The sequence below is a fragment of the Lepeophtheirus salmonis genome, chromosome 4, assembly GCF_016086655.4.
Source record: "Lepeophtheirus salmonis chromosome 4, UVic_Lsal_1.4, whole genome shotgun sequence".
NCBI classification, from domain to species: Eukaryota; Metazoa; Arthropoda; class Copepoda; order Siphonostomatoida; family Caligidae; genus Lepeophtheirus; species Lepeophtheirus salmonis.
Genome location: NC_052134.2, coordinates 16,337,057 through 16,349,681, shown reverse-complemented (window position 1 = coordinate 16,349,681; position 12,625 = coordinate 16,337,057). Strand labels below are relative to the sequence as shown.

Genomic DNA, 12,625 nt, shown 5'->3' with positions numbered 1-12,625 from the left:
ATAGATTTGACCAAAAAATAAAATTTGTTGCACAAAAGTAGAAATTATGGATTATAAATGTTATTTTCATATTTTGTCATGTAAAAACAATCATGGGCACACTTTTTAAATCCAAAGTTTGAAAGATATATTTGAAAATATATCACATTCATATTCTTTATCTAAGCAATAAAAATGTAATCGCATCAATAAAATCTTACAGGACATTTGAATGTAGCATAGATTGTATATACAGGGTGCACAATATATATGTAGTTCTCCGTGATATAAATCATATACATATTTTCAAACTAAAAATAACAATGTAGTCATATTAATAAAATATTGCCAGCGTATTGTATGTAGCCTTGAGCGTGTATCTAGGGAGAACTGTTTTTGTTAGTGAGCAATCTAGGGTCAAAAGTATTATCTGGCTAATATGTCATCACATCACTTTTTATAAACACATTATTATTCTTTCATTCTGAACAATAACATAAATGAATTCAAATAAGCTTTGAGTAGCTACATGTGAAGATATATGTATATCTTTATTTTCATTGAAACTATTCCGTATAAATTACAATTTATTTAAATCTACAACATACTAAACAAATTCTTAGCTCAATGGCATGAAATATTCTACCATTACCACATTTGTTAATGGTTCAAAATATATTAATCAATATCTGAAACTTAGGTGATACATTAAAATAAGTAAAGTACTTTATGCAAATAATAGAACGAAGATTACAATCCATAACTTTTTTCCGCCGACTATAGAGTGTTTTTGGGACATACTTTTTTTTTTAAATTAATGTTTAGACTTTCAGCTTTCAAATGAGATATTTATAAACTTTTTGAATATATTTTTCTTGGAGCTATGAGTCTATAAATAAAAAGCACCAATTTTCTACTTTAAACAAAGATAACTCAAGTTATAAGCATGATACAAACATTTAAATTTTTTTATTTACATTTGGTTTTAAAATATATTAACATGATTTATCCCCATCTTCAACACTGAGTGCTTAAAACACGTCATGATTTCTCTTTCTATCTCGAAATTGGAATAAGCGACAGTGTAAAGTCAAATATAATGTTCGTAACCTTTTAATGATTATAAAATAACTTTGCCAGGGATCTTTATCTATAAATTTCTTTACAAAATCGTATTTACTTGAGTCCTTTAAAGTGAAAACTAAAGGGAAAAAATAAAAATGTAGTCTCGATTCATGGTAGATACAATAAAAATTCGTAGTTTCTTGCATAAGGATCTCCACTGTCCTCATGCCTCAGTCCAAGGATTGACATACTCAAAAACAGAAAAACGTACAAGTTCCTTTATATAACTCGATTTTTTACTTATGTACTTTCATGATCATACAATGTACTAATTGTCCGAATCTCTCGAAAAAGTAGAGATCTATCTCATTCTACTCTAAAAATATATATTCTTTGATTCGATCCTCCTAAAAGATTTATTTTCTTATTGTTAAAAGGTTTTCAGGATTGATTTTCAACTTTCCCTTTTACGGATCTCCAATTTTGAGATGGAAAGGAAAAGTATGACGTGCGGGCAAACTTATAGAATGCACACAAAATGGAAGAGAATTTCTACAAATTTCAATATTTAATTCATTGTCAGTCCATGATCTTATTTTTACATAATAAAAACATGATTTTAGGGTGGATTTTTAATTTATAATTCGTTTCTATTAAATGAGTCCTTCAACGATTTCAAAAGTTGAAGTCTCACGTAAGGTATCTCAAACTTACAAATTTATAAGGTCCATACCTAGTAAATAAGTCCTAACTTTAACGCCCCTCCCTACAAAATATGTAACAAATACTAAGTTCAAATAAAGCTTTATATTGCTAAAATATCCTTTTTACCCCATTACAGTCAATAAGTTAATTATTTTACCATTAACAATAAGTATGATTTTTTTAATCTACAATCTTAAAATATATAAATCTATTAATTTTATATCTTAAAAACTTTTAATCTATCAATCTTATATCTTGTTGCTCAAGATCAATTTTGAATATTGTCCAATCATTTTTAAAATTGTATTTCCTTTTTGAAATTAGACGGTTAAAAAATTAACATCTCTCAAGTAGAGTAAGTACATTGATTTAAACGACTGAATTGATTTCATACTAAATATCTAACTTTTAACAAAAAATTGAAACAGTTTTAAAGATATTCATTTCATTTGATAGACAAGACGGTAGTTTCAAAACAAGTATGTGAATCTGACATTTCTTGATAGCGTTTCTATGTACTCAAAGGCATAGGATGGATTGATCTTTTGTATGTAATAACAACTGTCCATTAAGGAATAATTATATTAATGAAAGAGAAGCAGCCTTTATTTAACTGGTCAGGAGTGCTTCTGTTGTTCAAAACTGGCGACTCATGAAAGTTAGAATAAATGTATATCTATCTTGTTTATAATTTATCCATCATGTTGACCCAGTCTCCATCTATTTTTGAGGGGAGCAGCTAGGAAAAGCTTGTGAGGCCACAATTGATTTTCCCTTATTAGGTCTACCCCTCATTTAAGATATTTCAAAGGTCAAATGTGTAAGGGAAAGGCGAAAATTATTTGTTTCAGATGTAATATTGGGCAAAATACACGATGCTTAGATAACTATATCAAATAATAGCAATTATACATGTAAATATCTTATTTTCCTTGAAGTTTTGTTCATGTATATACATATTAACCTATATGAAAAGGGCTCTAAGAACTTTTGAGATTTAAAAAAAAAATATAATTATCTTATTTGAGTCATAATTAGGTCAACTGTGTCCCTGAATTATTTCTAACTGCACTACATAATTATAATCTGTAATGGATTAATGTTGAGGTAGCTTAAAATAAATAAAAAGCCGAGGAAATATCCTCAGTAATGACTATATAATATAAATATTATATTTTTGAAATTTGATACTTTGCAAAATAAATGAATTAAAAAATTATAATTAAAGTAACTATAAAATAATCAGTAAACCATAACTTGTTATTAAAAGGTTATTTTTTTAATCAAATTTCTTCTTCTATATCTAAAATTTCCTTTTAAAATATTGTAAGATTTTTTTTCCATTTAATTTTTATATTTGATTAAATGTTTTAATTAATAAATCGCTTGCCCTATTGTAGTCATAAATAAGCTTAAGAGTTCCAATGAATAAAGGAATTACAAATATGAAATTTAATACGATTAATTTTTTTTTTTTTTAAATTAGATTTTTCTTTTGTATCTGGGTTAAAAGTCTAATGGCCTCTAGCCTACATTTCTGAATATCCATTTGCTTTTAAGCATTCTTAATCAAAATTATAAGTGTCCTGAATATGGGACATAAAGTCGGTTCCGTTCTTGTGATTGATGCTTGAAAAACGTTTCAATTTTAATGCAACCTCTAGAAGGTATTATTTTCACTAATATTATAGTAAATTTACTCAGTCTACCAACTGTATTAAAGTCAAACCTGTATTAAGTGGTCAGGCCAAGAAACGGGAAAAGTAACCACTTAGACCAAGTGCCCTAACAACCAAGTTTCCCATTTTTTATCATCCTCAATTTGAAAAAGGGATATCAACGTTTAGTGTGATGACATGGTTAAAACAGGTGGTTGTAAGACCAGGTTTGAATGAAGCTTAGTAAAACTTTAAAAAAACAAAAAACATGCACGAGAATTGGTTGCCACTATTATTTACCCTTCATTCAAGTATTTATTGTTCCAGTAAACTACGCCTATGCAATGAAAAGTAAAATCATTGCTGCTCTTTTTTACTCACATGTAGCCGTAGCTGTTCCTTGATAACTTCAATTTCCTCATGCTGATCCCTGATGATATTTTGATACTCCTCAAAGCGATGAATAATGAACTCATGATTGACCCAATCTTTTTCTTGATTATTATCATGTGAACTTATGTCTGAATAATCAATGGTTTGCGTCTAAAATAAAATGAAAGGATAAATAAATTAGAGTTTGTATTGAGTGTTCATGATTATAAAGATAAAATTTAAGTGTGGATGGAGTTTAACTTAAAAATACATAATTAAAAAGAAAACACTCAAATCCCAATGCCATCAAATTTAAAATAATCGTGATTGGTCTGTAAATGTGTTGTTTTTTTTTCAAATTGTATTTATTTGATAATATTTACCCAAACATAAATATTTAAATCAATCAATAAAAACAAACATTGAAGGAGTATTTTTCCTAATGAAACTCAGGCTTAGTTGACAATTAAGGCCTCATAATATACAAAACTTAAATGAAAATGAGAAATACACAATTTTATTAGTTCTTAAATTATGTTTTTCTTAGAAAGTTAAGCGGAAATAACACAAAAAGCATTTTCTTTTTGTAAAAAATAAATAAATAAAAAGTATGAGCCATATTGATCAATATTAAGGGGTGGCACATTGTCCTTGAATTTTTAAATTGTATAATTTTAGGAGAAATTAAAAATAGGTAATATAAGTAAAAATACAGCTAAAAATTAAAATATTAGAGTACCGTTTTTGAAATTTCTTTTTAAAAGTAACATACCTGGCCGACATTTATTTAAAGAGATATTTTCTTGATAACTCTTTTTTGAATTAATGATATTTATTTTTTACCTGTAAATATCGTCCGAATATTCTGCACTACTTGCTCCAATATACAATGAATATTTTTAGTTCCCTTCAGAAATCGGGGGAATTGTAACCCTTGCACTCTTTCCCCTACACTATATCAGGAGGACATTTGTCATGATTATCTTTCACAAGGCCAGGATGAACATTAACCGTCATAAAATTCACTGTTAGTCATACTCAACTTTTTTTAGTTTTTTTTTTAATTTGGTGTACTCGAAAACTGTATCATAATAATGTTTGAATGCTCTTAACGAGTATATCATATATCTTATTTGGCTTAACAAACCATTGATATTTCTAGAAAAAATTCCAAAGTCCGACAATTAAGGACAGGTACCAAGGACAGAACAGTCCAAAAGATCGGTCTAAGACTGAGCATGCCCAAATAAATATGGACTGACAATACACAAGCTTAGAATATCTCAAATTTCTACTAAAATTATTTCAACTTATAGTCAAACTACATTAGCTAATTTTGACTGTTCATGTATTATTTTAGAACTGCGCGACTACTTGATGTAATTAATAAAAATGTAGCAACGAGTGTGTGTAGCTACAGCTGAGCACAAATGTTTTCATTATTATTATTTTTTATTTGGATGGTATGCACCACTAATGGCTAAAAAAAACCTAAATTGTCGGCTCATGATAAAATATAATAAAACATTAGATAAGGTATAATAAAATCTAATGAAATGGTATGGTAAAATCAAATGACATAATGTGGTGTGGAATTAAAGAAGATGTTGATTATTTTTTTAAAGTCTCTTAAAAACTCCAAAGTGAAGACGTTCTTCTCACCTCTTCAGGGAGGCTGTTCTGTATCCGCATAGTTCGATTAAAAAAAGCTATGTTGGAGGAGGTAATTAGTATATGTCAATGACTGAACTAAGTAAAAATCGGAAGACAACCTAGTAGTGTATACCTTACTACATACTTTGGGCTTGATATTACAATGAGTCAGTCCATTAATAACTTTAAACATCAATACCACATTCTGAAGTTTCCTCCTCTTTTCAAGCTACAACAGCCCGACTAGATGTAAACCAACCTCATAGGATATATCGCCACATACCATCTTAATAAAGCGTTTCCTTACACTTTCAATAGCTCTGATTTCCTTTCTATACATTGGATTCCACAACTGAGAAGCGTAGTTTAAAATACGTATAACATATGCTTCATAAAGCTTCTTCATCAGCTCCATATTTCTTGTTTTAAAAACTCCTTTTAATACAACCAAGCGCTTTGTTTGCTTTTCTAACAATATTGTAAATGTGAGTGCTGAATTTCATATTAGAAGATGTCAGCATTCTAAGATCCTTCAAGACACCTATATTCTTCATATTTCGAAGATCAATAGCACCGCTCCGAAAAATCATACAAGAGCTCTTCTCATGATTTAAAGGAACTCTTCAACAGTCGCTCCACCTCAGAAATTATCTGAAATCATGTTTGGCTTCCTCTTCTTAGTGGCAAACAAGCTTGGGGTCGTCAGCATGCATATCTATTTTGGATCTGAGGTATTCACACAGGTCGTTAATATAGACTGAGAAGAGGGTAGTTCCAAGGAAACGACCCTGAGGTACAAAGGATAGGACACCTATTGAAGCTGATACATAGCCATTAATCCCAACTCACTGATCTTGATTTCTGAGCAAAGATGAAATCCACGGCAATATTTCACCCAATCCTAATACAATATAGTTTACGTTCGAGCCCACCATACAGCACCTTGTCGAACGCCTTGCTGAAGTCAAAGTACAAAACATATGTAACCAATGAGGAGTCTCTACTTCGAGCGGCATTATCCAAGAATGATAAAAGGTTTGTAACACAAGACCTTCTACTTCGGAATACATGTAGTCTGAGAGATATCAAATTGTGTTTTTCAAAAATTTTCTCACTTCAGAATTGATAAATTTCTCCATTAGTCGAGATATCTGGCTTGTGATGGAAATTGGTCGGTAATTACGAACATCCTTATGGCTTCCTTTTTTGTATATTGGGAAAATATTGGCACATTATCAGTCAAACGGCACCACTCCCTACTACATCGACTTGTTGAATATCAATGTAAGAGTGAAGTAAATAACATTACTAAGGTTCTTCAAGAAGAAAGCACAAATACCATCAGGACCCGATGAGGAAGAACTATTGAGGAAGGAAATAGTTTTTATTGATTCTCCAAACAAAATCTTGGATAGGCGAGGACGGTTATCTGTGAGTGGTTAATCAATGTAAGGAGTCTCGGAATCTGTTGAGTGAACTGAGTGAAAAAAGTTGTTAAAAAGATTTGTAATACTATGGTCATCGGTCATTCGAGTACCGTCATCCAATTTAAATTCGTTAAAAGTCATATTGAGCGGCCCCGATTTGTGTTTCAAATAAAAGAAAACAGGCTTGAGGTTATTTTTATCAAAGTTAACTAACATTTTATCTTCAAATTTACGTCTACTCGAAGACACCAGAAGTTTAACATCATTTCGGAGAGCTGAGAGTTTTCTAAGTTTTAAGGACATGGGAATTTTTGGTATTGACACCAGGCTTTTCTTTTCTTCATTGCTAATAAGACGATGCTCTCATTAGTCCATGGAGAACCCCTATTATTATGAGATTTTTTTCTGGGAACGTACTTATCAATAAGGGAGTAAAGTATATCACAAAATGTAGACCACATATCCTCGACACCTTGTACTATGTTCGTTGAGATACTCGGGCGGAGAAGAGTGAAACCCAGTCAATGGATAACAACCTTGTTTGGATTGCTATGTAATCGGTGTTTTAAAAATATAGAGTTTAGGTGGGTGACTCGTGTGGCTTTATCAACTTGAGGATGTAATCAGCATCAATAACATGGTAGTGATCTGAGAGGGACACCTCCTTCATGACCTCGGCCTTAATATTACATGATGAATTAGGGAGGACAATATCTAATATGTTTCCTTTCTTGTGTGTAGATTCAGTGATGCATTGGTGGAGAAAGGAGTCAAGAAAAGCCTGGATAAGTAGATTTGATGAGTTGGAATAAGGTGTCATAATATTACAGTCAAGTGCAATAATATTGATGTCCCTGCAAAATTATGGTTGAGTTACTAATTTCCTTCATGAAAGAGATGAGCTCAAGGACAATTTTCTTATTGGAGTCGGGGGATATGTATACACATATGCATTTCAAATTTTGAACTTGAATTGTACACAGTTCAAAAAATTCGCCAGAGTATTCTTGGAGATTAAAAGCTCTTGTATAACTACGGTTGGAGGTTCGTTAATAATCATTTGAAGTGTATGGATTTTGTGGAATAAGCTCCTGATGTTTATGTAAAAAATCTTTAGTTTTTCCTTTTGATGATTCTTAGCTGCCCAGACCTCCTTACAAGCTGAAAGAGGTCTGATGTTACAGCGTTTTTTTCTTTACAATCTTCATAGACCTTCTGGTCGGCGTCTCTTTGGTATTTTGTAAGACATGCTTTGAAATTCACATATTCTTTTTCTTTACTGATAATAAGTTCTTTGGTCAAGTCCTCAACTACCCCCAATTATAGTGGCCATTCTGTTTACTCCTTATACGAAAAACGTATTTGATTTTACATTTTTCAATTCCGAACTTTTCTACAATTATCTCTTTTGACTCCATTTCCGACGAAAGACTGTATATTATCAGTTTTCTTCTATTGTCCTCTCTCTCCCGTATTTCAAAATCAGTCCATTGTTTGAGACTATCAATTTACTTTTCCCCATTATCAACTTTCTTGTTGGTTGGTTATATTTCATGAGTTAGTGGGTTGAATTTGTTATTCAGAGACTCAAACTTCTTGTCGATAGATGTTAATTTTCCCATTAGGTCATCCATAGTATACATAGACTGAAGAGAATCAGAGGTATTCCTATTTCTTTTTTTCTTACTATTAAACATGATGACAAGAAGACGATTTATTTGTTTTATTGGCTATTTATCGAGGCCTAATAACTCCAAATAATACTGGGTACACCCACTTGTCCTCGATATTAATAAAGCAAAATCTACATATTTGAATATCATAATGTATGTATGTAAATTGTAAGTCATCTTTGATCTAAGAACTAACAGTGTAGTCATAACATATGAATAAAATATTGCAAGACTTTTGCATGTATTATCAAGTGTGCTCATCATGATACAAAAAAAAGATAGTACATAGTTTCATAAGAATGTTATGTAAAATTGAATAAAATCGTGCAAGCGTATAGGTCAACTCTTATTTTTATAAACCTCTAAACTTTAAAATAAGGATAGAAGAATTATATTTAACAATAAGTGGGGGTATCCAGGCTTAGACAAGTAGATCTCTAGGGACTAAAATAGTCCCTGACTCATACCATTTTATTAAAAAAAATTCTTCAACTGTTAACAACATTATTATTGCATTATTGAGAAGCAAACATCTTAAGTGTGTGTGTTCTTTTGAAAAAACACTGGATAATATTGATGATTTCTTGAGTTTATTTAAAAATTTATCAGTTCGATGATTCCTAATAACTCTGGTAAATCCTAGTATACCCTCAGTCAATCATCAATTATTCCAACTATAGGAAGAACAATGAACAATTTACTGCATTATGCTCAAAATAATGATCCTTAAAACAACTACCGTTATCCATCAAAAACATTGTTTTTATTCAATATCTAGAGTAAAACCTTACAATTTTTTTTCATCAATATCATACATTTGTATTGTAAATTTAATGGCTGTAACCATTTTGGATGTTGGAGAACAACTGTCTTCTCTACATACATCCTGTAAAATCGTGTTGAAAGTTTATATATTTTTTCTTTTTAAAAACAATTTTCGATGTAAAAGCAATTCGAAAAGTTATTCATTTTTTCTGCTCTTAGTACGTAGATGAATTTTTGTTATATGTAACTGACTTCATGAATTTAATCTATGTACACCATTAATATGACTAGAAATTATAGCTACTGAAACAACTTAAAGTAATTTATAATATTACTGTATGTACAATTACAAAATTGGAATTTCCTAAGAAGTTAAATACCACTTACATTAAAAATAACGATTAGGTGTTGGAAATGTATTTTGTTATTTTTTGTAGGTTTTATTAGGATATAAGTAGTGAATATCTAATGCAATTAAAATTTCAAAATGAGAAGACTATAGTTATGACTTTTTAGTGCTCTTAATTCCAAGATTCACTACATTGTTCATTCTTATTCAAAGTACACAAAAATTTTAAACATAGCATGATAGATTATTTCATAAAGTAGGTGGAAGTTTTATTAAAATTAGTTTGTACTGAGCAACACTGAAAGAAATGCCTACGACTGTCTACAAGCATTCAAAACGGAGACTATATTTTTACTTTTTGAAAATTTAGAATTTTATGTTCCTTAAATTTCCAAGTTATAATATTAACCGCTTTAATATCAACTCAATTACAAAAAAAGAGACAATAACCTTTTTCAATATAACTTTTTAAATACAAATGAATGAAATAGAAATTTCCTGGAAAATATATTTTGGTAAAGCAAATCAAGACATTGTAAAGTATCTAGGATATCAAATTATTAGCAAATTAATTATTTGGTTAAAAGTTTTTTCTAAATTAGTTTTAAATATTATTTCTTTGTTGAATATTTTAGTTTAATAAACTAATTATTTATGAAGGTAATAATGAAAATTACGTATATATACGTACTTAACTTTGGAAAGTAAATTAATATAATTACTCAAATTGTCAACTAGAAAAATATTGCACTCGCTTTATTTTATACAACTATAGTTTTCAAGTTATATTAAATTAGGAAAATAAATATACACAAATCCCACTCTGTATCTAGCAGAAACATATACAGGGAAAAAATTACTCCAATGCGAATCCTCAATTCTACTTTGAGTTCAACAACAGTTAACACTTATATCCAGTGATATAAATCCAAAGAATGTTTAAGTAGGCCCATTTTATTGGATTTGATAATCAGAAGAATCATTTTTTTCCCTTAGCAGTTGTCATTATTATTCGATTCCAGAGTAGTTAACTTTCTTAACTAAATAGATTCAATAATATTCAAAACAAATGCAATTGTATGCAAAATATAATTTATGTCCTTCACTTAGTTATCAAGGATGAGTGAATCCATGAATTGGTGGACTGGATGCAAAGAATGAAGTAAGTTTTTTGGATTCTTCTTCTCCGTATGTGAGATCTATATATCTCAAAACGCGTCGGAATGATCCTCTTGTATTTGGTGCAGTTTTTACTGAGCCATCTGTACATGTGCAAGTGGATGGGTAACATTTTTTCATTTCACTTTCGTCTCCAAAGATGGTTAGTGGATCTTCACGTTTGATGCATGCACAAAATTCGGGCTCCTCCCATCACAAAGAGAGGAAAAACTTTGGATCCGTCTTTGACCGATTACATCAAATGAAGTAATCATATTATCTTCCATCTCTGGCAGTTTTGGCATGTCCTTAACAGAATCGTCCATGCACGTACATTGAGTTGGAGCACATTGTTCAAACTCGGAGATGGATAAAAATGGTGGACGAATGCTGGAAACGGTATTTGAGGAGCAAGTGTAGTCTTTTACATAGCAAATCCTCTCCATGCGAGCGAAAAATGAGTATTTCATTGTATCAGGGATTGTTTTGTTAACTCCATCAGAACAAGTACACTCCTCTGCTCTACAAATGATCAAAGCTCTTACATTTTTTGTGAAATCAGTGAAGGTGTCTCCATCGGCACATCTTCACGATTCAGGAGCTTCTCCATTACAAAAAGATTGATATTAATGCTCAATCCTTGACCAATAGCCCATGACACTTCCAAGTGACATCATTCTTGAATAAATTTAAGGAGTTAATACCTCTTCTACTACGATAGTATCCAAACCTTCGACAGTAAGCCCATTGGGACATTCACAAGATGTAGGATTGCAAGAGTAAATTCCAGGGAAAAAGTTTTCTCCTGAAAGTGTTTGTCCATTTCCACAGGCACAACTGGTTGGCTTTGTCTCACAAACAATCATGATTTCTCCAATTTGATCCAATACTAAGCTCAAATGGTACATTGGAGAAGGTGCGGCGTTCACTGAGAGTAATCCTCCAGTGAGGAATAAAATTAATAAGTTCAAGCCCATCATATTGAGTAAACTTCTCTTTACAAAATGAAATTCAAGTCTTTTATTCAATCTTTCAAAGTACAGATAAGGCAAATAGATCTTGTCTTTTGTGTGTGTGTCTGCATTCATCAACTTGCAATTTCAAAACACATACAGACTAGAAAATATGAGCTTATATAATTTTTAACCCAGATAGTAGTTAATGTTCACTTGTTTCCTAAAAAATTTCTATTTTTATAGGTGAATAGAATCATATTTAACGGAATGTTATTATTAATTATTCGTTCTTATTAAAGGGTTAAAAAAGTTTGATGAGTTCAGAATCTAAGTAACTATGAAAAAAATGAATTATATAAAAACCAATTATTATGAATATAGTGTTTACTAGTCCATTGGAGTACAAAAATGCTGGCGTTGTTTGTTTTCTCGAAACTACACTGCGTAATTTAAGCCTGTTTAATATAATTCTTATTATTTTCTGCATGTTACTGTTTTTTTTTTTACTCAGATAATTCTGTAAATAGTCTTTCATGAAATAAAATCATGATTTGATACAATTTACCAGTTTTTACTGATTAATAAACTGGTTCAAAGGTGATATTTATTTATAGTAACTATAACCAAAAAAGTCTATATCTAAGAGGAAGGGACATGTTCAATATTCTTTTTTTTTTCAATTCCAATGAAGGTGAAAATTTGGCGTGCTATTAATGCACGTGATGTGTTTTATACATAAAGGAGAGAGTTCCAGTTTGCATGATATATTCAATAAAATTGCTGACTGTATTTCGTCGTTCTTTTGCGATTCAATTATTTATAGGATACAATAGTTAATCATTTCTCTGTTGCTGCGTGCAAAAGT

General features: G+C 30.5%; 1 protein-coding gene across 1 annotated transcript in view; it reads right to left on the bottom strand.

Moving 5' to 3' along the window:
* The window catches only part of LOC121116921 (DAZ interacting zinc finger protein 1), a 178,788-nt gene that overhangs the window by 46,052 nt on the left and 120,111 nt on the right, over positions 1-12,625 (bottom strand). Inside the window, exon 6 of the mRNA XM_040711230.2 lies at positions 3,789-3,950. The gene's annotated coding sequence lies outside the window, so the exon portion shown is untranslated. The remainder of the gene's footprint in view (positions 1-3,788; positions 3,951-12,625) is intronic.